The sequence below is a fragment of the Cibotium barometz genome, chromosome 36 (genome assembly GCF_041138505.1).
Source record: "Cibotium barometz isolate CiBa-2024 chromosome 36, ASM4113850v1, whole genome shotgun sequence".
In the NCBI taxonomy this organism is placed as follows: Eukaryota; Viridiplantae; Streptophyta; class Polypodiopsida; order Cyatheales; family Cibotiaceae; genus Cibotium; species Cibotium barometz.
In genome coordinates this window covers 48343367-48370510 of record NC_141081.1, presented here as the reverse complement: position 1 = coordinate 48370510, position 27144 = coordinate 48343367, and the positions used below count along the sequence as shown (strand labels likewise).

The window sequence follows — 27144 nt, the reverse complement described above, 5'->3', positions numbered from 1 at the left end:
GCCAGTAATACCTTACCTGGCTAGGTTTTGTGTCGACTGTGGATTAAAGCATTTAGTGCAAGATTGTCCGGTAAATCCGGAAGTCAAGGGCAAGACTACTCTTAATTATGTTGAAGTACTACCATCCACCACGAGTTCGTCAAGTTCATCGGAGTCTGAGCTTATTGTGCCATTAAAATTTACAACCCGTGCACAAGCTCAAGCCAAGGCAAAAGATCCTAAAATTGCAGAGAAAGAAAAAAAATGATGCACCTAGCGAGGGTAGCAAACGAACCACGCGGAGCTGGAAAGCCAGAAGAGCTAGGAGAGCCGCCGCCGCCGCTAAACTAAAACAAAAGGAAAAGGAGCAAGTTGTTCCAGAAAAACCACAGAACAAAGAAAAGGAACTATCAGCTCTTGAGGAGCCAAAAGAACCTAAACCTCTAGAAGAAGGAAAGGAAAAGAGTTCAGGAGGGTCGGTTCTAGCTGACAAACACTTTGAACCATTGGAGGGCTTATTAAAAGCCTATGAAGCTAGACTGAAACCCTTGGAAACCTTAGAGGAAAGGTGGAGAACTTACCCTGATCCGGTGGAAGAGACTAGGCAGCTAGAGATGTACAGAAAAGTCATAGAAGCTACACAAGCTCATGCATATGCGAGTTTTTTTTTTTAAGAAATCCAATTGGGAGTACTCGCCACATTTGGGGCTTGTATCTTGGCTATTGACGTGCTTTGTATCTAGCCCGTATCTAGCCAATTGACACATAGGCTTCTTCTTTTGCACATAAGGTAGTGTTAAGTTGATAGTTGGGGTTGATTACAATATCAACCATAAAGCAAATTGTCAATGTGAGAAAAGAAATTTGGTTCTTTACAACTACCTTTACTGTTTGATCTAGGCGTAGGGTTTCAACAATGAACACCTCACACAAAAGGAAGAAGAAGCTTGAGAGAACACAACAAGAAGATAATGTATTGTAATAAGTGTACCAAGAAGTGATAACCCTAGACTAGTACATACTAGCTATATGTACATGCTTGGGTAAAAAAACCTCCTAACGAGGGAAAAAGTGTCTTGACAGTCCTATCATAAGTGTATGGCAACAAAACCCCCTTGAGAGTGATGATGTGAATGACGAGAGCTGACACCAAATGTATAGGGTAGGTGCCAACTCAAGGAGGACATTCAGTCCACAAAGGGGAGTAAGCCTAAAGCTTTGTGAAAAGCTTGAAAGTTCCCATGACATAGAGCCTTTATGAAAAGATCCCCAATGTTGTTCTACATTGGCACATAAGCCATGCCGATCTCTCCTACTGAGAGTCTCTCCCTAACAGCATAATGATAGTGCACATCAATGTGCTTTGTGCGAGCATGAAAAGCTGGGTTTCTTAAAACTGCCAATGCGCTCTGATTGTCAGTGAAGATGATAGTGGACGAGGATTGTCCAACACCCAAATTAGTCCATAAGGTGTATGAGCCAAAGACACTCAACGGTAGTTGTGAATGTTACCTTATACTCAACTTCGCAACGAAATGTGGCCACAATGGGTTGCTTCTTGCTGAGTCATGAGAATTAAGATACATGAATGACCAAGACAAAAAGCAAAATCTACTAGTGGACACACGTGCGTCCTACCAACCAGCCCAATCATCAGAATCTGTAAAAGCATGCAATCCTGGCTACTTTGATGATCCCCCCTTGGGAAAAACAAGCCAAGGTGTTTTGTGCCCTGTAAATAGCAACAAGATTTGCTTAATAGCCTATCAATGCATTGTATTTAGGCTATGCATAAATCTAATCAACTATAAACTGAATGTCAAGCCGACTATTATACACATTAAAAAGACATCCATCAGCCTACTGATAGAGACTAGCATCAAAAGGATCCCCAACATCATGAAGACTAAGACGTAAGCCTAGTTCCATTGGAGTGGCGACAAGCTTACAGTCTTCAAGTCCAAATCTTCACACCAAAGTCATATCCCCATCAACATGTGACTTAAACTCAATGCCCAAGTAATAGTGCAACAAACATCTCAAAAGCTAATCACAATTGGGACTAAAATACAGCAATATGTTCCTCATTTGGATCTATGATCAGCATGTCATCAATATACTATGGAGCTAGGGAGAGCATAGAGTGAGAGAGAGGAGAGATGCACACACAGATGTAGGTGCGGGAGAAGTAGCCTGTTTATTCCTTATCCACACTAAATAATAATCAAGAATGATATACACTATACAATATTAGTTAGTGTTAGTGATGGGCGGCCAGATTGGACACTAAAGGTACAATGGCCTTTAGTCCTAACAACCTCCCACTTAAAGGCCAGTGTGCCTTTAAGAGAGGACCATCAGCCATAGAGCTGAATATGTACATGTTAGTGAAGGGTAAGGATAGCTTCACATAATGCCCATCAACTCTCAGCAATGTGCAAACCGCTCGGAGGATAAACTCTTCATAAGAAGATCTGCAAGGTTATCATCTGTATGTATCTTGAAAAGCTGGATGCGCTTGTCGTCAAGCACCTCACGAATGAAATGATACTTCACATCAATGTGCTTCGTCTTTGGATGAAACACTGGATTCCATGCCAACTGGATAGCACTTTGACTATCATAATGCAAAATTGGTACCTCTACTATAATGCCCAAGTCTCCCACTAAACAAGTAAACCATATAGCTTCCTTGCAAGCTTATGATGCTGCAACATATTCCGCTTCTGTGTGGTAGACATAACTGTGCATTTATGCAAACGAGATATCCATGAAACTACACCACCAGTGAATATAAAGACATAGCTTGAAGTAGACTTCTGTTGTCCGCATTCCCTGCATAATCTGCATCCGTGTAACCAAATACACTTGCTTCTTTGCCTCCAAAACAAATGCACAACCCCTTAGTACCATTCAAGTACCTCATCACACACTGCCTCCTAATGCTTCTTGCCAGGAGTAGCCATATATCTGCTATAACTACTCCCACTGCAAATGCAATATCTGGATGTGTAGCAATCATGGCATACATCAAACTACCAACTGTAGATGCATAAGGAACCTTGACCATCTCAGCCTTCTCCTCATCTGATTTAGGACAGTCATCTTGGCTAAGTTTCACATATGGAGGCAATGGAGTACTTATTGTCTTCCCCCTCTCCATATTGAAATGCTTGAGTATTCTAGATACATACTTAGTTTGAGACAAGTAACCTTTTATCCCTATCTCACATGATACGCATGCCGAGAATATGACTGGCTTCTCCCAAATCCTTCATGTCAAAGTTCTCATGCAACTTTGTTTGTAAAGCATCTACTTCATAGGTGTTCTTCCTAGCTATGAGCATATCATCCACATAAAGAATCAAGATCAAAAGACTACCATCGACGGCCTTCTTCGTATAGAGTCAATGATCCACCTCACTCCTTCTATAACCTTGAGACTTCATGAATGCATCAAACTTATGATACCATTCCCTTGGCGCTTGCTTCAAACCATAAAGACTCTTCTTGAGCTTACACACCAAGTTCTCTTTGCCATTCACAACAAAAACCCTATGGCTACTGCATATAAATGTCCTCATGAAGATCACCATGCAAGAACACTGTCTTGACATCCATTTGGACAAGTTCCATGATCTCTCTGGAAACCAAAGCAAGAACACACCGAAGAGTGGTCATCATGACTATAGGAGAGAGAATCTCATCAAAGTCAACACCCTTCTCTTGCTTGAACCCTTTGACAACTAGTCTAGCCTTGTACGTAGGCCTTCCATCACTCGGTGTGTGACCTTCAACTTATAGACCCATTTGCACGGCAAAGCATGTTTTCCTTTTGGCAAAGGTACCAAGTCCCAAGTTGCATTCTTATGTAAAGAATCCATCTTTGAATGCATAGCCTTCTCCCACTTAAGCTTGTCATCACGTAACATGCTTCTTTATAACACGAAGGCTCACCACAATCTGTCAGCATGCCATAATCCGATGATGGAACATATCTATCTGGAGGATGTGTCACCCTTGTAGACCTCCTCAACGCTGGCTCAACAATGCCACCATTTTGTTCCACTCCATCATGATTCACAAGGGGAAGATTCTCAGCTTGCATACCTTGTGCTTGGTGCCCATCATTCGGTGCATTTGGCACTCTATTATGCACAAGTCCATCTTCTTGAATCACCACTCTGCGTATCTCAACAGTAGGTATAGGCTTCTTGTGCATCTTCTCTTCGTTGAACACAACATCATGGCTGTGTACAATCTTTCTGGCTTTCGGATCCCACAAAAGATATCCCATTTTGCCAGATTTGCCATATCCAAGAGAATATGCACTTCCTTGACTTCGGGTCAAGCTTATTCCCCATCTCTTTAGGGACATGGCAATATGCTTCACAGCCAAAAACACGAAGATGCCCATAAGACGGAGTTTTCCCAGACCATAGCTCCTTTGGAACCTTCTCATCTAAAGCCTTACTAGGTGACCGATTAATAAGATGAACAGCTGTATTGACAGCATCTACCCAAAAACCATTAGGTAATCTAGCATTGGACAACATGCTACAAATCCTCTCTTGAATCGTACGATTCATCCTCTTAGCTACGCCATTCTGTGGAGGATCATATGGAGCAGTCAACTCTCTCTTAATCCCCTTCAAGTCACAAAAGTCCTGAAAGGCTTTAGAGACATACTCTCCACTATTATCTGTGTGTAAGCACTTAAGCTTTTGGCTACAGTAATTCTCCACTAGTGCAACAAACTTCTGAAAGGCTTCATCCTTTAACTTAAGAGGATACACCCACATCTTCCGTGTGTAATCATCTATAAACGTAGCAAAATATGAAGCACCTCCCAAAGACATAGTAGGCATAGGCCCACACACATCAATATGAACCAAATTTAGAGGCTCACTTTTCCTCTTGCCACTTCTTTTATGTGCTGACGTGGTTTGTTTGCCAAACAAACAATGATCATAAATAGAAAAATCTGAAAAATTAAACTCAAGAATATAGCGGAAACGAGACAAGATTTTCATTCCCTTTTGGCTCATATGGCCTAACCAGAGATGCCACAAAGAAGTAGATGGCTGCACGGTTACTGCAATGACATGATTTAATCAATGATCCAATTTTGTGACACATTGTTTGTGGCAACAAGAAATGCATAGTCAAGTGTAGAGGCATAGCAAATGTCACCATCATCACTGCCATGGACAATAGTGTTTGCCTCTTCAACCTTTGCCTTGCCTTTGTCATCCTTCTTGGCATCATCATTCTTTCCACCCAACTTCTTTTGCTCTCTTTTCCACTTGTAGCAATCCTTTTTAACATGCCGCAATGATAGCGCTCAATGTCTTTGTGATCACGAGACTTGCTATGAGATCTGCCTCTCTCAACAGATTTCCCCCTTGCATTAGATCTTCCTCTAACACTAAGAGCATTGCCACCTTTTGAAGCATCAACATTCTTGCGGTTAACTTCCTCAGTGAGTAAAGCACTAGCAACATCTGGAATTTTCAGTCCATTCGCGGGCTACACTATTACTAATTGTCGTCCTGAATGTGTCCCAACTCTCTGGCAAAGTAGTAAGTAGAAACATAGCTTTCAACCGATCTACAATTAGAATCTTCTGTGCATGTTGACTAAAGATCGCATTGAATTCATTCAATGCGATCATTCAAATGATCTGAGACTATCATCCCTTCCTTCATTTGACAATCCACAAGTTTCTTTAGCCAATAGACTTGAGATGCAGCACTCTGCTTCTCATAAAGATCGCACAACTTGTTCCTTAAATCATATGCACCGCCATCTACTTCTTGGACATTAAAATCGACTGATTTTGACAAAGAAATTCTAATGGTAGACTTTGCCAGCTCATCCCAATTATCTTCAGACATATCTTCGGGCTTTGCTCCTTGCAACTTTATCGGCTTAATCTACCTTTTCTGCACTAGAACATCCCAAATTTGCTTCTTCCAATATGAAAAGTTGGTGCCATCTAACTTTTCTATGTTGACCAAAGTGTTCTCTGACGAAGAAGAGGCCATAACTGGTGCTCAGAAAAAACAAGATGTCTAAGCAAAATTCAACAGAATTTTGGCAGTATATCGACAATACAAACCATAAAACGGTCAATGCCAAACTGACTATTGTCAACACATCATGAAATCAAATGCATAAACTCACTATATGTGGGAAACAACTCTGATCAGTGAACGCATAAGTTGTATGATATCAATGCCACACAGCAACTGAGCACATGCATACCATACGTTGTCCTGTCCACATAATACATACATCCGTCATCGCATAGCCATAAGGCATATGAGGTCTTTGGTGAGGCTAGTCAAGGCACACTCTAGTACCTAATCCACCCCAGAGGGGCTTCACAAAAACCTCACTCGGTCCTCATAGATGGATGCACATTAAGATCAGATACATGGTCACCACATACGATATACATTTAAACCACAATGAGAAAATGCTGATGTAATACCGCCTAGTGGCTGTCCAAACTAGGAACCCACAATGAACATACATAAGCTGTCAATCAATGTCTGCCTGCAAACCACTGTGTGTATGAGGGAAACCTTGCAGGTGAGCCCGTCAAGAAATGGGGAATAGTGCCATGCGGGTGTGAAACCGCCGAGACGTAGAAGACTCGATGTGTGTGTGTGCTCACCGAATGAGCACACACTCATGTATACATAGATATAAAACCAAGAGTATCAATGCTCCCACCTGGACTGAAGGAATCTCCCAAATGAAGTGTGTACCACACTAGAAGCATCAAACGCATCGAAATGTGTGTCCCGCTCATGCACCAACAGTGCATAGATGCATCAGCAAGACATAGAGCATATAGAGCTCATACACGCCACATCACTAGCGACATGCATTCTCAATGAGTGCACTCTCAAAGCAGTCCAAGACGAACGCCTGCACCTGCACACATGGAGTCAACCATAAGAGGCACCAAGGTGTAGAAAATTTGAATTATCTCCCATCTGGTGTGCAGAATCTCACTCTGTCTGTGAGACACAGAAATGTGCCGAGTCTGAACAACGACGTCCTTCATACAATGCGAGCAGTTTTGCGAAAATCAATTCCTACAAAAAAATTCCCTAATCAGTAACATTTTGCTCTGATACCAGTTGTGGACCGAGGGAGAGCACAGAGTGAGAGAGGAGACAAATGTAGGTACAGGAGAGGTAGCCTGCTGATTCCTTATCCACACTAAATAATAATCAAGAATGATATACACTATACAATATTAGTTAGTGTTAGTGATGGGCGTCCAGCAGACTGGACACTAAAGGTACAATGGCCTTTAGTCCCAACACATACAACACAATGACTAGAAATATATCTCCACTCCTATTTACATAGAGGGTACTCTCAATAGGATTGTTTTTCAAGCCTTGTGTAGCCAAGTATGCACGAATCTTTTCATATGATGCTCTGGTAACTTGTTTAAACCCATACAATGCTTTCTTGAGTGACGAAGCGAAAAAGATAGATTAAAGAAGATAAACAGAAGAGGAGAAGAGAATGGACGGACTGGCGGGAGCGGTAAAGGTGGAAGCGGGAAATGGGTCAACATATTTAAATCCCGTAATTAATCCTTTACGTCGAAGTGCATTGTAATATATTTTAGCCGAATGTGGGCTGGAAAGAGTTCCAACTTGTAACTATGTAAACCCAAGTTATTAGTTTGTCCGCCCATGTGTGGAAGTGGTCAAAGATAGAAGCTTAGCTATAAAGGAGGGCTTAGCTAAGGAAATAAGGCTCTTTGGGTTGTATTCTATCGTGAGCTTTAGCAATAGAGCTCTCTATCACTCTCTCTTCTCTAAGCCAAGCTTGGCTCCAAGCACTCTTGCTTGAGCTCTGTTGTAATCTTCATTGATGAATAGAGAATGCCATGGCTTCTTCTTTCTATGCTTATGATTCTACCATTTCATGCTTTATGTGTTGAGCTTAGCTTAATGAGATTAAGTAGTAGCTTGATGCTTAGTGTGTATGCTTGATTAGTCAAGTGAATGCTTAATGCTTGAATGCTTGTGTGCTAGATTAATCATTGTGTGGGCTTGCTTGAGGATTCATTGCTTGCATTGGTGATGGGAAGGGATGGAATGATGGTAATGCTTGCTTGTAGTCTTCTTTGCTCATGCTTGTATTGATTAAGCTTAAGTGGGCAAGGGTTAGTTGGTCTTGGGTGCTTGGGAAGTACTCGTGGGCTTCGATATATGCTTGTGACACTTGTGGATTCGGATTAGCACTCTTTCCGTTGATCGCACATTGGTATTGAGTCATGTGGCTAAGTAGGAGTGAGTGGGTTAGCACATCCATTGCTAAACCATTCGATTAGTGAAGTGTTAGATAAGTAGAGTCCCCAAGAGTCATCCCATTGCTAAGCTAGAGACTCCCACATCTTGACAAGGTGTGGTAACCTCCGTGAGCTAGCCGGGTTAAGCTTCCCTAAGTCGACCTCTTCACTCATTTGGAGAGAGTTGGGTTAGAAGCCACTAGCTATGGTGTCCCCAACAGTGACTCAAACTCTATTCTAAAACAACCTCTTCTCAAAGGAGAGACATTCACAATCTTGAAAGTCATGCCGATTAAGAAAGCCTGTATATAAGTCTGAACTTGCTTGCTAGAACATATACTTCCCACCACTTTGTAGACTAAAGAACAAGACTCCAGGCTACTTACCAATTGTTGAATGGCGGGTAGTGTGTCTAAAGATAATCTGACACCGAGTGCTGATACGGCAGGCAACTTGGGAGTAGCCACTCTCAACTCTCCAGGGTGGGGCTGCACATGTAATCGTATTTCTTGGCAAAGACTTAATTTGATCAATAACTGTGAAGAAAAGCTAATGATTCATGTAAACATTTGCTAAAAGAAAAGATTGCAACAAGAACACAGTATTGAGGGCCGCATTTATGAGGTCGGCCCCCTCGAAAGGAACTTGTATTAATTTCTCCAATCGGAGAGATAGTACATGATGTTGAGTCTCGTCTTCTTGCTAAATAGATTAGGAGGGCTTATGATCCTCAGAATCTACCAGCATAACGACTCAAATAACTTGCCAGAAGCCAAATCCAGTTCCCGCTCTCAAGGACTACAAGGCTACACGAGCCCCGAGTACCTACAGAGAGAAGGAGAAGAACTTGGAGTCATATTCTCATGTATACGACTTATACGAAAATCCCTCCTCTCAGCTTACGGGAAGCCTGGGATTACCTCCGTTTCCATAAATACTATAATAGCTTAGTAATTGCAGAGAGAAGAAGTGGAAAGTGGCTTTCGATAGCTTAGTAATTGCAAAGAGAAGCTTAGTAATTGCAGAGAGAAGTGGAAAGAGGCTTTCGATAGCTATGCGGTGACTACCTGCATGCCTTATATGCATATGGGAGTTAGAACATGCAAGAAAAGCAGAGGGGGAGGTGAAATTGCGCCATCTAGAGAGTGAGGAGCTTGATTTAGTAGATTCTGGCCTCTATTTTGGGAGGAAAAGGTGCTTTTTGGGTACATTTGCTCCCAGCTCCTTCTTTTCACCTATAATAGGTTAATTGAGACTTGTGGAGCAAGTTTATCCACTCTCTACCTTATCCCACCCCCTGGGCCATGTTCCCCCGCTCCCAGGTGACTTCTGACACTTAATTAATATGTTTTGAGGTCGTTCCTAGGTCATTTTGATTCTCATAAAGCATGTTGGAATCCCTAGGTCATTAGCTAATGGCTTATGAATGTCTTTAAGTACTTCTCGTACTTCATGTCCATTCCCGTTGAGCTCTCGCTCTTGTTAAGGTCTTCTGGAGTATTTTCTCTCTCTAGGTCTAGAGAGAGAAAATCATTGTAACTAGCAACATATGAATGTGCATTACTTAGCTAGCGGCTTATGAATGTCTTTGAGCTGATCTAGTGCTCCATTGTCATTTTCGCTGCATCCTAGCTCCCCTTAAGGTCTTATGGAGCATTTTATCTCTCTAGGTATAGAGTGAGAAAATCATCGTTTTAGCTTCATCTAACAACTTATGAATGTACTTCTGCTCTTATGGCCTTCCATAGACCAGCATTACATTCTTGTTAGTTGCCTTACTTTGTTAGAGTCCTTTCATGTACTTTCTCTCTCTAGATCTAGAGAGAGAAAGTCATCTTTTATGAGTTTGACTTTATTTTGATGACACGTATGCATTGTGTGTCCAGCAAAATAAAGTGCTGAGGTCATAAAAACATTGGTAATGTATCAAAATGATAATTTGATGACATTACCCTGCCCTTAAATCATAGTCGTCCTCAACTATGCTGCTTCGTAAAGGTGCCTTAGCCCATCTTGCTTGGGATCCACATTTAAGCAAAACACTTTCCGCAGTAGATGGCTAATCTACTCGGTGGTTGAGAGACACAGTCTGCCGCAAGCTTGTTCTTTCTTATGTAGCCATGACACCATCCCACACTAGATTGCTAGTCTACTCGTCGGTGCTTGAGAGACAGAGTCTGCCCGCAAGCATGTCCTTCATGCATGCACATTAAAACATAATCAAGACAAGAGAGACGAGAAAAAAAACATTTCTTCATTAACATTAATACCCCCAGGTGATATTCTACTATCTCATTTATGAAGTGTGTCCCTCTGTCACTCACTATTTCGATAGGCAAGCCGTATCTTGTGAACACAAATTCGTATAGAAACTTGGCTGTCGTCTTGGTATCATTTTTTGGTGTGGCCTTAGCTTCTACCCACTTCGTCACATAATCAGTTGCACTATGATGTATTGAGCTTGGGTGCAGTATGCTGGTGGCTGTATTGGTCCAACAAAGTCTATGCCCCATTTTGCGAATGCCCTTGCTCCCATCATTGGTCGGAGTGGCATCTCACCTCGGCGCATCAGAACCTTTGTCCTTTGACAATGATCACAGCGTTTAACGTACTCTTCTGAGTCCATGAACAATGTTGGCCACCAAATCCCAGCAGTCATGATTTCTTTGGCTGTTGTATCAGCTGAGAAATGGCCAGTTGCTTGTCCAGCATGTGCTTGCTCTAGTATAGGAACGTATTCATTTCCTATAGCACACATTCGTAACTATTGGTCTTTGCCCCTCTTGTAGAGCAGATTTCCAACCATGGCATAGTCGCGTGCTTCAACTTCAATAGACTTTTGTTGAGCTCTACTCATTCCTTCAGGAAATGTCCTGTTGGTCAAATACTCATTGGTCAAATACTCAACCAAATAGGAGCTCCACTTGGGTGCTAATGAAACATGAAACAACGTAGTATGTGGCAGTGGTGTCCTGATCTTACAATCTGCACACTGCATCACAAACGAGTTTCTTTCTTCATGGTAGGCCACCAAACTCCTAGCCATAGCACTCTCTTGAGTGTTTGATTCCCAGCCATGTGAATTCCTCCAACTGCTACATGAGCAGTCTTCAAGTAGTATGGTTTCTTAGATGGTTCTAAGCATAAACGTGAAACTTCATCCGGGTCTTGTCTATAAAAGCGTCGTGATATCATCGTTAGAAAGGCGATGTCTAGAACCAGCTCTTTCTTTTCTCGTAGAGGCAAGGGTACCTCCAATTGACCAATGGTCATCAGCGAGACATAGTCTTCATTCCATCTTGGAATCATCTCTATATTGAAGAGATATGCACATCATCAATGCCTAGCGGTGCTTCTCCATTGACAAGACGAGACAGGTGATCTGCTCTCTTATGCGTAGTTCCTTTCTTAACCACCACAGTAAAGTCAAACTCAAGCAAGATGATGAACCATCTTACTATTCACCCGATGTTACACGGCTTGTTCACAAGATACAATAGAGCTTGATGATCTGTGAAAAAGATGAACTTGTTTGCCAATAGATAATGTCTGAACTTCTTTACAACGGACACCATGCCCAAGCCACACTCAGTAGTGGTGTAGTTTTTCTCTGCACTGTTCAGTTGCCTACTAGCATAGGAGATAGGAAAATCCATGTTATGTTCTCCCAATTGTGCGAGTATAGCTCCAATTGCATAGTTTGATGCATATGGAATATGAGATTCCAATCTGGGGACTTGAGTATTGGTGCTGAGCTCAAAGCATCTTTAAGCTTGTTAAAGGACTCCTCACACTCCTCTGTCCAGATGACAACTACCAAAAGACCATAGAGTGGTTTGGCTATATTACGACATACAAGTAGATAAATCTACGGTAGTACCCACAATGTCCCCCATAAATCCTTGAACTTGTTTAGCATTCTGTGGTCTTGGCAATTCGATAATCACTTTGATCTTCTCAAAATCAGTTGAGATGCCATTTTTGGAGACAATATGGCCTAAAATTTTGCCTTGTTTGACCATAAAAACACATTTCTCATGATTTAAGCAAATCCTGTATACTCTACATTTCTCAAATATTAGCATCTTCTAGTAAGAGTATTGGCCACATCTACCCATGGATATTGTACAGATTATAAGAAGGTCAATTTGGGACAAACACATGGGCACCGTCCCATTAGGACTTTGACATTCACCTATTGCGTGGTGATTCATGAAGTAGGAATATTGTAACTAGGTACTCCAAGGATTACAATGATAACCACAGGAAATAAAAGAAGAAAAAATGGCGGTGCAAAAATAAAAAATAACAAATCCAAAAATGAAATTGTTCACAAAAATGTAATTAGGGTGTGTTTAGTTACCTGGCTCATGAAAATCTGACTCGTCCGACATGACCACATGGAGTCCTCATGAAAACCCAAGAAGGTGCAATTTCTCTCATAAATAATATTTGGGATAATCATTGTGTAGCATATTTCATGCCTTTTCTATTTATTTTATTTTCGCACCACTATATTAGCACTCAAGGTGGCTAATTACAGTACATTTGTATGGTTGACTTGCATGATTGCACATAGATAATTGGAACTTAATTGCCCACACACATGCACAAGTGCACAAGTGAGAAGAGTGGAGAAACCTCAACAAAAACTTTAGAAGTAATGACAGCTCTTGGAGTGCTAAATGCACTCTACATGCTATATCCAATTGTATAAGAACCGCACAGCATATGCTCAGAAATCTCAATTTTGTGTATGCAACCTAGGATTTCCCATCCTTAGACACATGCATTACGCACTCTTTTTGTTCAACCCAGGCACTTGTACAACATACTGTGTTAAGAAAGGTAGGTTGAGAAGTGTTGGAATTAGGGTTGCAGGAATGCACACACAACTTCAAGAAGATGAGGAAGCTTGAGCACAACACAGTAGTGTATTATGAGTGCCAAAAATGAAAGATGACAAGCCCTAGAAGATAATGGGCGTATATACAATGCACGGGGGAAAAAACCTCCTAGTGAGGGAAAAAGTGCCCCGGCGGTCCTAAGTGTGTTCACACACATCACTACTATAATATGGTAACAAATCCCCCCTGGAGTGATGCGGTGAACAAGAGCTAGCACTCATGTATAGGGAAGTGTCTAGCTATGTGGACGAATCCACAAAAGGGAGTAAGCCCAAAGCTTTGCGAAAAGCTTCGAACTTCTCACGAGGCAGAGCCTTTGTGAAAAGGTCTGCAAGGTTATCCTGTGTTGGCACATAAGCCAAACTGATCTCTCCTGCAGAGAGTCTCTCCCTGACATAATGGTAGTGCACCTCAATGTGCTTCGTACGAGCATGGAACACTGGGTTCCGCGCAACTGCCAATGCGCTCTGACTGTCAGTGAAGATGGTGGTGGCAGATGGCTGCCCAACACCCAAATCAGCCATAAGGCGTCTGAGCCACACACACTCAACCGTAGCTGTGAAAGCTGCCCTGTACTCAGCTTCACAACTAGAAGTGGCCACAGTAGGCTGCTTCTTGCTCAACCATGATATGCATGAGCTTCCAAGCATGAAGCAAAAACCACTCGTGGACACGCGTGTGTCATAACAACCAGCCCAGTCAGAATCTGAAAAAGCATGTAAATCTGGCGACAATGATCCCCCCTTGGGATAAAACAACCCAAGATGCCGAGTACCACTCAAATAGCGAAAGATACGCTTCACTGCCTGCCAATGCTTAATGCCTGGGCTATGCATAAATCTGCTCACCTGTGAGACTGCAAACTGAATGTCTGGCCTCGTAATGCATACATAAATGAGGCAACCAACAGCTGTCTGATAGAGTGTGACATCAAAGTGATCTCCAGCATCATGAAGACTCAACTTCAAACCTGTCTCCATTGGAGTAGCAATAGGCTTGCAGTCTTCAAGGCCAAATCTCCGCAACAATGTTTCAATATACTTTGTCTGACACAAAGCAATACCTCCATCACACTGCTTAAATTGTATCCCCAAATAATGATGCAAATGCCCCAAATCTGACATCTCAAAAGAGGCATTCAAATCAGCCTTAAAATCAGCAATATGACTCTCATTTGGTCCTGTGAGCAGCATGTCATCGACATAGAGAGCAATGATTAGATGTACACCATCCACACGTTTAGCATACAAAGTGCTTTCTGTTGGACTATTCTGAAACCCATGTGCAGTCAAATATGCATGTATTTTTTCATACCAAGCTCGTGGAGCTTGCTTTAAACCATATAAAGCCTTTTTTAACCTGCACACTTTGTTTTCCTGCCCTCTTTGAACAAAACCACGAGGCTGCGATACATACACCTCCTCATGCAAATCTCCATTTAAGAACGCAGTCTTTATGTCCAGCTGATGTACATTCCAACCATTATGAGCTGCTAATGCACAGATGCTACGAACAGTGGTCATACGACATGTGGGAGCAAAAGTCTCATCAAAATCAATGCCCTTCTCTTGAGCATAACCTTTTGCAACAAGCCTAGCCTTATGGCGATCCACTGTGCCATCAGGCTTACGCTTCAATTTGTATACCCACTTAGTGCCAATGGCCTTCTTGCCAGGGGGCAAGTCACATAAAGACCATGTACCATTCTTCATAATAGCATCGTATTCTGCTTGCATAGCAGCCATCCAATTTTCTGAACTTTGTGCCTCATCAAATGAAACAGGCTCACTTTCATCGCACATACTAGAAACAGCCAATGCATAACAATCTGACGCATAAGAGGCACCATGAGAGCCAGAACGAGTGCGACTAGACAAAGGGGCATCCAACTTGCTGTCACGCAAAGTCTGCACCAGCCATCTAGGCATGTTTTTAGAGCCCTCAATCTCTTGTCTCTCATCCTCAAGTGCATCATGCACATCTGCATCAGATATAGGCTGATCTGTGCCATCATTTAAAACCTGCATAGGCTGAAAAACTGCCTCATGAGGTATTGCACTTGATTGTGCACCACTGAAAAGAGGCAACAATGTATCATAGACATCACGTGAGCTGATATCTGTCTCCTTAGTACATGAAACCAAGGGCTGAACTGCATCTTCCACAAATACAACATCACGGCTAACCAAAATGCGCTTTGTCTGTGGATGATACAAACGATAGCCTTTGCTCTCAGCACTATATCCAACAAAAATACATTTGACAGCTTTGTCATCCAATTTTCTGCGATGTTGCACAGGCACTAATGCATATGCCAGGCAACCAAAAACACGTAAATGGCCAACAGATGGCTTGCGGCCATGCCAAGCCTCATATGGAGTGACAACCTGTAATGCTTTGGTGGGACACCTGTTTAGTACATAAGTGGCACACATGACAGCCTCAAGCCAAAAACCATGTGGTAGACTTTGACTCTTAACCATACATCTTGCCATTTCCATGAGAGACCTGTTTTTTCTCTCAGCCACACCATTTTGCTGTGGTGTATACGGCACTGTACATTGGTGTTTTATCCCACGCTCAGCCAGAAATGCATTAAATTCTGAAGACATATACTCCCCCCCTCGATCTGAACGGAGGGTGCCCATCTTACTTTGTGACACATTTTCAGCCATAACCAAAAACTGTTTGAAGCACAAAAACACTTCGGACTTTGCCTTCAAAGGATATACCCATGCATGCCTGGTAAAATCATCAATGAAAGTCACGAAGTAAAGGTAGTTTCCAAATGATGGAGTTTGCATGGGACCACAAACATCACTGTGAACAAGCTGCAATCTGCGTTCAGCTCTCACTGATCCATCTTTGGGAAAGGAAGCACGCTGCATTTTACCCAATATGCAGCCCTCACAAACATGCTTGACAGGTGCCTCAAGCTTAGGCAAAGAAGACACCATTTCAGATTTCTGCAGGCGCAGCAAACTTGCAAAATTCAGATGACCAAAACGTGCATGCCACAGTTTTGCATTTGAAATAGCCTGCGTATCCATAATAGCACATGCTGAATCCTCTACACATTTGCCATCCATATTGAGCTTATACAGCCCTCGACATAGTGAACCAGATGCTACAATGATGTCACCACAAGAGAGATCATGAACAGTACATCTGTCATCCACAAATTTTATAACCAAACCTGTTTTGGCAAATGCGGAGACTGACAGCAGATTCTTTTTGATCCCTGGCACATACAATGCATCAAAAAGTGTAAAGGTGTTGCCATTTGCAACATTCAGCACAATCTGTCCAACTCCTTCAACGGGATAAGAGGAGTTATTGGCACAAGTGACAGTATTCCCTGTGGGAGCAGACTCAAGGAAGGTGAATAAACTGCGCTGCGAGGTGATATGCTTAGTGGCACCACTGTCAAAGTACCATACATCTGAATCTACTGCAGACATACATGTGTCATGCAAAGATGGGTCATAACTGCACTGCGCATTGAATGCCCATTCTGTATCTAGCACAACATTAGCAGATTCATTGTTAGAAGGAGAGGCATCTGCAACAACAGCCATACCAGCCTCTTTCTTCTTAGCCTCTTTCGCAGCCAGCTTAGGACACGCTTTGATGACATGATCATTTCCCTTACAGTACTTGCAAAATGTCTTCTGTTTGTCACCCTTCTTCTCATCTTTGTCTTCCTTCTTTGGTTGCGCAGCATTTGCAGATTTCTGCTTACTAGAAGAAAAGCCAGCTTTACCTTTCCCGCTTCTCTGACTAGCAACAAAAGCTTGATCTGCGACACGCATAATATTCCTGTTTTGCCTTGACTGGTCTTCTTGCAGCAAAACAGAAACTAACTCCTCAAATGATAAGGCATTGGGATTGCCTTTCATCATCAAGCGAAGAGTGGAAGCAAAACCCTGATAAGAATCTGGTAAACCATTCAAAACAGTCTGCACAAGTGAACTGTCTGACAGGATTTCATCTGCAGAAATGAGCTGCTCTTTGAAATCCTTGATCTTTGTCAAAAAGCTATCCATAGAATCACCTTCGTTCATATGCTCACTCTCCAACTGTTTTCGGAGGTAAGCAACACGAGCCTCATTTCTTGCCTGATACAATGTGGCAAGTACATCCCAAGCATCCTTAGAAGTCCTGCAAGAGCGAATATGTGGGATAATGGTACGTTTGACAGACAGCGCAATCAAGGCATGAGCCTGCGCATCTCTACCATCCCACCGAATCTGCTCTGCTGAAAGTGGTGGTTCTCGAACAGCTGCTACAGCACTTGTGCCTGCACCATCATCAACAGTACCTGTTTCTGATGTGTTTGCAGCATTCCCAGCCACAATAGGACGTGCATCAATACCCTGCACAATATTCCATAACCCCTTTGCTACCAATACATGTCGCATCATATATGCCCACAATGGATAGTTGGTGCCATCCAACTTATCCTCAGCAGCCAACATGCGGAATACATCATTGTTGTCAGCCATGGCCAATGACTGTACTACTAGATGTAAATGCTGTCTATAAGAGGTAAACCTGTATAAAATCGACCTGTGCTATGTAGCACAGCCCAAAACAGACGAATGGGCACCTGTCCTGCAGATTTTAATCTTGACAGAAAATCTGCACAGTAGGACGATTTTGCCTGCGCAGTACTTGGAATGCAAAAACGGAGGGCATATACTAACCTGCAGACGCTCGTGAAACCTCGTCGCAATCGGAGGAGATGAAGCGGCAGGTGCCGGTGATGCTGCCCGGGAGGAGGAAGCCTGCTCTGATACCAATTGTTGGAATTAGGGTTGCAGGAATGCACACACAACTTCAAGAAGATGAGGAAGCTTGAGCACAACACAGTAGTGTATTATGAGTGCCAAAAATGAAAGATGACAAGCCCTAGAAGATAATGGGCGTATATACAATGCACGGGGGAAAAAACCTCCTAGTGAGGGAAAAAGTGCCCCGGCGGTCCTAAGTGTGTTCACACACATCACTACTATAATATGGTAACAAGAAGGTAGGTTAATCGGGGTAAGCAATACTCCCATTAGGGATAACCTTCGTATACTAGTCAGGTTAGAGCTATTTGGTTAGACATTTGGTAGCAATACCTTATGGATGACATAGGTGAATAGCTTTTGCTAGCCATATCAACAACTCGGGGCGTTCACTATATGTAAACCCTCTATATCACTTGCATTCAAGGCCTATTTAAAAAAACCTTTATCTGTAAAAATTTATTGAATAAAATAAACCTTTTTCCTATTCAACTGTAAATGCCCCCTTTAAATGGTACCCTTCTGTTGAACCCATGTGATACACTTACATATTTTTGAGTGACCTCCCCGAGATCAACAAAAATAGGGAACACCATTCTCTATATTCTAAGTTCACGAATGAATTTTGACAACTAGTTCTTCAAAAAATGCCGAGTTTCTTATATCATTCTAATATTGATGGTCAAATTAAGAGGGTGAATCCAATCTTAGGGGATATACTATGTGCATTATGTCTCTAAGAAGCAGTCTTCATGGGAAGATTCTCTTCATATAGTGGAGTTTGCATGTAGCATACTAGTATTAGTTATGGTCCTTTTATGCTTATGTATGAGTTTCGAGCTAGATCTCTTCTAACGCAGGACACACTAATGCGAAAGCAAGAAATTTCTTGCAAGTCATGCAAGAGATGTTGTACTTGGCTTAACGGTCCATTATAAGCGCACAGGATTGAGACAAATTCTATGCATATGGATGATGTTCCCCTCTATAATTCTCAAAAGGAACATTGGTCTATTTACAAGTTCCAAAGGATTTAGAGACTTTGTCTAAAGGAAATTATGCACTAGATATGGTGGTACTTTCCGCACTCTTCATTGCAGTGGTCTGGTTGCATATGAGATTGACCTACCTTCCCACGTTCGTGTTCATCCAATCTTTCACGTTAGTGTCCTAAAAGAATTTTTGGGTGGCATAGATTAGTTGGTTTCTCCTCAAAAATTTAGAAGACTTGTTATTTGTACGGCATGAACCAAGATAGATTCTTGGGTTGCGTGAAAGATCACTTAGAAATAAGCTTATCATAGAATACAGAATCAAGTGGCAAGATTAGATTGAGGAGGATTCCACATGGGAGTGTTAACCACTTTCTTGTACGGGCTCCAACTACAGTAAGCAGGAAGGTGACAATGACAAGAATAAGTTTGATTAGTGAATCTTGATGTAATTATTTCCATGCATATGCAAAAAACCACTATGTAGTATGATTTTTACTAGCTTTTCCTGAAGTCCGGCATTTCAGTTTTGCCAGCATTTTGTAATAATTTTTCCTTTGTCTAAAAACTGCCAGTTGTAGTCCAGGCATGTTTGTGTAGTTTCTAACTTTTTAAGTGTCCCAGGAGCACGGCCATAGTATGGGCATCCCACGGGCACCCGGACAAGTTCTTTTGGCTATTTAAAAACCAGAACTAAAATTTGTAAGGATATAATTTTGGGATTGAAGCAAAAAATATTTTCAGAATTTGTGTATTCTCTGTATCATCTTGCTCCTGCTCTCTATGTGTGTGAGAGAGAGGTGGAGAGAGACAAGAAAACTTGGAGAAGGAGAAGGAGCTACTGTCTTGCGCACGCACTCCCTACCCGCATCCCTCTATGCATACGACAATCCTGAGATTCACGGGTGACATCAGCAAGCACAACGAGGTGAGAGACACACCTTGCTTTTTCCTCTTTTCCTTGTCTCTTAGAAACCCTATGTTCTGTGGGTGTGTGTGCCTCATACGCACACAAGCCATAGCCCAAGGCCCCCCCAATGACCTACTATCCATATGCTTTGCCTACCTGCATAAGGAGGTGAAGCAATGAGTGAGAGTAGTAATAAGCGTTAGTTCTGCATCCACTCCGCCTGCATAAGGGGAGAGGGGGTGGAAGAGATGCTTAACATTGGCACCTCTGTAGAGAGGTTGCAACAACTGCAAGACGACCTCTATAGCTCTCTCTCCACAGTCCAAAAAATGCATGCAAAATCTGGGGCACCACCACAGCACGCACGCTGGAAACACGACAAAACTCGTCCACACTCTAACACACACCCTCAACACACTTCCACCTACACACCCAACCACACACTCAAGGGAATCTGCCCTTCTCGGGATGTATGATCGATAAGAAGTATATTAAGAGAGAGAGGAGAGAGAGAATGTAGAGTCATTCGCTTGGAGCATGCACACGTATTTGAATTTAAACACACACCACTCACTGCACACCTCCAACACACGCACAACACGGCAAGAGTGTACACAATTGTGAGAATGGTTACCACAAATCACCACTTCTATTGCTTGTCGTAGAGATGTACAAGTGCGCAATCCTGCAACACATCGTGTCAAGAATTCCACAAGTTGAGCTCTCAAACACCCAAGTGGAGCTCTCTGTGTGTCTCTGCCCAAACTATCCTTATAAACTTCTCCTAGCTTTTTTTAAAAACAAAAAAATCTCCCTTATATGCACTTCAAAAAAACATCATCTTCTTGCTGTTCAAAAACAGTGTTAATCATCAAAAAATCATAAACTCTTTGTATGAAAGCGTAGATATTTTCATTAGCTTCGATTTGAGCACTACCGTGCCCTTTTCTGACACCCGGAGCTCAAGTTATGCCCAAAATAGTGAAGGGAGGTCCAGAGAGTGCGACGATGCTTTTTTGGTAGTTCCATCTGCTTTTTTCCTCCACCACACCTTCTAAAAGTAGGAGCCACATGTTATTCATGCAAAAAGCATCTAATTTATGAACCAACCAGTTTCCATAAAGCAGGCACCCAAAAATGACTGCTAGGCCTTGCACACAAACTCTGCAACACTTTCTCCAAACTTGGAGGCTCCATATCTCTTAGCTCGATACTCTGTTTGAGGAACCATCTGGATTGGCTTGTAGAGAAATGGCTTGACTATAACCTTGATACCTTAGACCCTCTACTGCACTTCTGAAACCCGCTGTCAAAATGTGTCCAAAATGGGTATCCGACCTCCCGCAAGCGCACTGTTTTCTGACCTGCAACCCTTGCTAAATTAACTTCTGACCGTCCTACGTATATCACATTGTGCAAACATAATCTAAAAACCAAAAGACCTCTGTCCCGCTCCTACTGGGTGGACTAGAGAGGAGTCAAAATGCCTGCTTCTGAAAACACCTGAACTGAGCACAACAACTGCAGCGGCCATTCTAGGGCAAAACAGGCCTTTAAAAAAATGTCTAGCATCACTAGCCTAGAAAACACACGCAAAATCAGGGGACACCACCAGCACACACGCTGGAAACATGGTATAACTCTATGCACTCACGTAAACAATGCAACTCACACACTTAGTACACTTCCACCTGCACACCCAACCACACACGCAAGGGAATGCGCCCTTCTCGGGATGTAAGATAGACAAGAATTATATTAAGAGGGAGAGAAGAGAGAATGCGGAGTCGTTCGCCTAGAGCACACACGCATCGTAGATCTCAACCACACACGCCACTCATCACTGCATACACCTACAATACACATAGGACACAACAAGAGTGTACCACATTGCGAGAAAACAACACACGGCGGTTACCACAAATCACCACTTCTATTGCTTGTTGTAGAGATGGACAAGTGCGCAATCCCGCAATGCGTCGTGTCAAGAGTTCCACAAGTCGAGCTCTCAAACACCCAAGTGGAGCTCTCTTCGTGTCTCTGCTCAAACTAGGCCTAACACCCCCCTTATATACTTCTCCTAGCTTTTTTTAAAAACAAAAACATCTCTTACATGCACTTCAAAACAAGCATCATCTTTTTGCTGTTCAAAACAGTGTTAATTATTAGAAAAGCATGAATTCTTTGCATGAAAGCATAGATCTTTTCATTAGCTTTGATTTGAGCACTACCGTGCCCTTTTTGACTCCTGAAGCTCAAGTTATGCCCAAAATAATGAAGGGAGGTCGAGAGAGTGCGACAACGCTTTTTTGGTAGTTCCACTTGCTTAGTTCCACTTGCTTTTTTCCTCCACCACATGCTCTAAAAGTAGGAACCACATGTTCATCATGCAAAAAGCATCTAATTTATGAACCAACCACTTTCCATGACTGCTAGGCCTTGCACACAAACTCTGTCATCGAGCATACTTGGGAATTTTTAAAGAGTGAATACTCTTCACCCCATCCTTCCATCAAGACGTACTACTAATTCTATGCTAATTATTGATTAATCAAACCACACACATCAACATACGTACTAGTGTGTAGATAAGTACATTAATATCAACATCAACATACTAGTGTGTAGATAAGTACATTAATATCAACATACTAGTGTGTAGATAAGTACATTAATATCAATTGCAGCTCACAAAGGATTCTAACAAAAATCCGGCATTACGACGGCATGAAATCGGTCACAAAAACCAATGTTGCATTTGAATCACTTTGAAGATAATTGAAAAGTGGCACCGGTTTAAAGACCTTTTTAGCGTATGGTTGTAAAAGTTACATTCATTTCAATTTTATGATTTGGTCGTGTAATGACTCTTCATGGCCGACATTCATGCAAGATTTATCGTGTACCAGGCCATGGAGTTGAAGAACCCATTACAGGATCTACTCGAGTCACATGAAGAGAGGCAAAGGTGGCGACGATACCAAGAAGGGCTAAAGCACATCGACCAACTGGAGGAAATGGATAGACTCCCCTTTTGGCCCTGAAGAGATATCTAATGATCACATCTATGTATTTCTTATGATTCTAATAAGATATCTCATCACATCTCACAGTATATATTATAACACATTCGGCATTTAATAAGAATCCAACTTATAGCCTTTTTCTCACATATGAGTTTTTTTTGCTATTATAAGTAAATCTACATTTTGATGCACTCACTTGTTTCATTTCCCTACTTACATTTTGCTAAGCTACAACTTTACTATTCTTCATCTTAAGTACACCTTCGACAAGCAGTGTCCAGGACCCTGGACACTGAAATAGGCATGGGGGAGTGTTCCGCCAGAACGAGAAGAGCTCCCGAAAATAGAGCGGCAAAGATACGAGCGGAAGCCGGAATTATTTAAATTCCGACACTGAGTGTGTCATGTATATTTTTCCCGTTGTAATTATCCTATGAATGGGGCCATGAGCTTCTAGATTATATTTGCAATTAATTCCCCACCGATAATAACTGGTCATTTTTAGCCCTAGGTATAAAAGCTATTTTGCTAATTAGGCGAAGGATCCAATTTTAGTCTTATCTACTATCATGCTAGAGAGCTCTACTCACACAAAGAGAAGGTGTATCTTGCGGCGCTCATTACGGCCACCGGTTGTATCCATTCAGTACATTGATGAATAGTACGGCTTACCTTTGTCCTAATCTACATTTCTATGTGTTTAAACCATTGTTATATGCTGTGGAAACATCAAAAACATGATTTTGCTCTCTATGTTGAATGTGTGTATTTGAGTGTTTTTATGAGTGATTCCAAAGTGTTTCTTTGTGTTCAAACCATTGGTTGTGCTCTTGAGTCTTGCAATCCTGATTTTCACTTTTAATGACTGTCAAGATGAAAAACACATTTTTCATCATGCTTGAACCTGCTAGAAATCAATGTATTTCATGTCTTTGATACATGCTTAGTGCAACCCACCACTCAAAACTCTCAAGTTTTCATTCGATTTAGCATAGGTTGAGATTATGGTCTAAGCTTGCCCTCTTGCGGATTGTGTTAGTTATTGATACATCCGACGTGAGTGTTCCCTTTCCTTAGCATGTAGGTGTTGATTCTGTCGCCTGACAGGCACACGTAGCCTCCATGCACTAATGGGGTCACTTCCATGTTTTTGACATTTAGTGTTCATTTGCAGAAAAGCTATACTATGATGTTCGTCGCGACGACCCGCAAACATTAGAAATTTTCATGGATGATTTGTGCATGCATTCTAACAACGAGAGAACTGAGCATATCGAGCATCTCAAGAAGATCTTTGAGCGTTGTCAAGTCTATAGAATGTGTCTGAATCTTGAGAAATGCAAGTTCATGGTTTGCCAAGGAAAGATTCTTGGGCATATAGTGTCCAAAAATGGCATTTCGCTAGATATGGTTAAAATTTGAGTGATTGTGGATCTTCCCTGACCCGAAAATCCGAAGGGTGAGCAGATTTTCATGGGCCATTGCGGCAATTATCAGCGTTACATCTACATGTACATTGCAATTGTACGACCCTTGTATGTGCTATTAGTTGTCTTCAAGTGGACAGGTTGTATAAAGCGTTTTCATGAGCCTCTAACACCCAAGATTCTTGAGAAAATGTATGCAGCAAATAGTAGGAAGCCTACTGAGAACAAAAGATTAAAGAGGATGCCCAAACGGAGGTGAGACAACACGCTGAAAAGACTCGAGCACGAGGGAGTCAAATATCAAATCTTGCTGCAACTCTAGAGGAAGATGACTATGTGCCTTGAAGCACTGACTACAACTTGCAAGGCAGTTCTAGATAAGTTCAAGAGCGGACGTCAATGTCATGGCAGAGGAAGTCTATAGAAAGTTTATCACAACCCCTCTAACAATCATGACAACTACACTCAACAAATTTTCCAACCAAATGACCAATTGCAAGGGTGTAACCACAGTATCCCTGCATGTTGATGCACATCAGGAACAATGTGTCTTCTATGTCATAGATGCAAAGGAATGTGCTCATGACATCATTCTAGGAAGGACATGGATACACAAACACAAGTGCTCATTTAACTGGGACAAACGCACAATCCAACTCACTTTTGGCAATCAAAGAGCGCTCATCATAGTAGCCTCTAGCAATACAAGTTCAGAGGCAGTTCCAAGCACATCCACACCTACACAAGGAAGAGCAGCCAACAAGTCCAACTCATCTTCTGGGTCACAAAAGATGGATTCCAAAGTGGTTGTTGCAAGCACAAGGATATTATGAAGGCAAATCACTCATCTAGATTCCCAAGCGGAATCAAGGCACAAAGAGTGCTAATTGGGGAACTTCTACCTCAGTAGAACCAAAGTGTTTGTGTCAACAAATGTGCTAAGGAGCTACTCTACTCCTTCAACCCTCACTAATGCATCCCAATCCTACTCTATCACATGTTGAAATCCTAGCTTCCTTGCCCATTCTTCATTATGAGGTTTACTTTGATTAGGGAAACATGTAGGCTTCACTAATTGCAGAGTTTTGGGTGTTACCTTTTCTTTTCTGGTTTCTTTCCTGGCTGCCATGTCTTTTGTCGTCCTCGCAGAAAGGGTTGCACTAGAAGGCTCCTTGGCCTATTGCAAGCAGCTCCCTCTCGCACTCTTTGTTTGCGTTTGTGCATTCTTTTTGAATATCGTGTTGTTTTTGCATGTCGCTGCTGTGAGTTTTGAGACACCCTAGATTGCTGTCATTAACTACTATCCTTTCACTTGGATTTGCGTGTTCTTCGAGTGAATCTTCCTGATCTTATATAATCATGAATCTTCTTTTCATTTTCCCTTTCTTTTCATATTTTAATATTTGTTTTTTCCTCTTTTTTTCCTGATTATCCTCTCCCAGACTAGTTGAACTCCCATGTTCCTTCGGAGTCTTGATATATTGCCATTTTTTAGCAATGGGCTATGTCGTCCTGATGCTCAATACTTGAGGTAGGTCTTCCTCAGAGCCTGGAGATCCAAAATATGGTTTCAATCTATAACTATTGACATTGTTAGTATGAATGGAACCATCTAGATTTCTGAGAGTGAATGTTCCTAGAGCCACTTCCTCTTCAGCCATACACCAATCCATCTAAGCTTGATCTTCCTTGGATGCTCACCCATCCTGGAATCAAACACCAAAACACTGTCCCCTTTCTTGAACAATTTATTTTTTCCATGTCTATCTGCCCAGGCCTTTTTCCTTCTCTGTATTGTTTCTGCTAGGAAAATGCCTTCTTGCCTTTCTTCTTCTAGTTTGAGCAGTTCCTGTATCCTCTGTTCCCTAGATTCTTCCATGGGTAGTCTCTTCTGAATGGCTATCCTTAGGCTAGGTAACACAAATTCCATGGGAACTATAGCCTCTAGTCCATATGCCATCTTAAAAGTTGTCATGCTAGTTGTGACCTTGTAAGATGTCTTGAAGGCCCAAAGAGCACTGTCCAGCTTTTGGTCCCAATATTGGCTTCCACTATTTTCTTGAGTACTCTCACCAAAGTTTTATTTGTGGACTCTGCTTGACCATTTCATTGAGGGTGGTGCACTATGGACTTCTTGTGAGAATGATCATGTGCTTGGTTGTGAGCTATTGGATAACATCATTCATGAAATGTTTTCCTTAATCATTGACAAGCTTGGGGCATCCAAACCTGGTCATGACATTCTTGTATAGGAACATGGCCACCTCTCCAGATGTGTTTCCCTGACATTCTTGTATAGGAACTTGGCCACCTCTCCAGCTGTGTTTCCCCAAAGAGCCATGGCTTCTAGCCATTTTGTGCAATAATCTATGGCCACTATGATGTACTCACATTGGGTGTTCCTGGTCTTGGGCTTGATAGGACCAACAAAGTCAAGTCCCCACCTTCATGAATGGTCCTAATGGAAATATGGGATATATAGGCATCCTGTTCTTATCATTTGGCTGCCCTAGCCTTTGGCAAATATCACATTTCTTGGTGAAATGATACACATCCTTGCTCAAGCTTGGCCACCATAAACCAGCCTACAATATTTTCCTTTGTGTGATTTCCTTCCCCTAATGGCCTCCTGCTAGCCCTTGGACATAACACAATAGACAATGACAATACAACAGACATAAAGAGACAGTGATGACCATGAGAATTCTCTTGATTACTTCCTTGACTCATTACAAAGTGTAAGATACAAGAGACTCGGCTTTTAGACAGAAACACTACAATGTT

General features: G+C 42.0%; 1 long non-coding RNA gene across 2 annotated transcripts in view; it reads left to right on the top strand.

The window, feature by feature from the left end:
* LOC147617986 (uncharacterized) overlaps window positions 1–23306 on the top strand; it is a 52399-nt gene extending 29093 nt beyond the window's left edge. For both annotated transcript variants that reach the window (XR_015262220.1, XR_015262221.1), the window contains exons 2-3: window positions 19622–19925; window positions 22817–23306. This is a non-coding gene — a long non-coding RNA (uncharacterized LOC147617986). The remainder of the gene's footprint in view (window positions 1–19621; window positions 19926–22816) is intronic.
* The last annotated feature ends 3838 nt before the right edge of the window (window positions 23307–27144 follow it).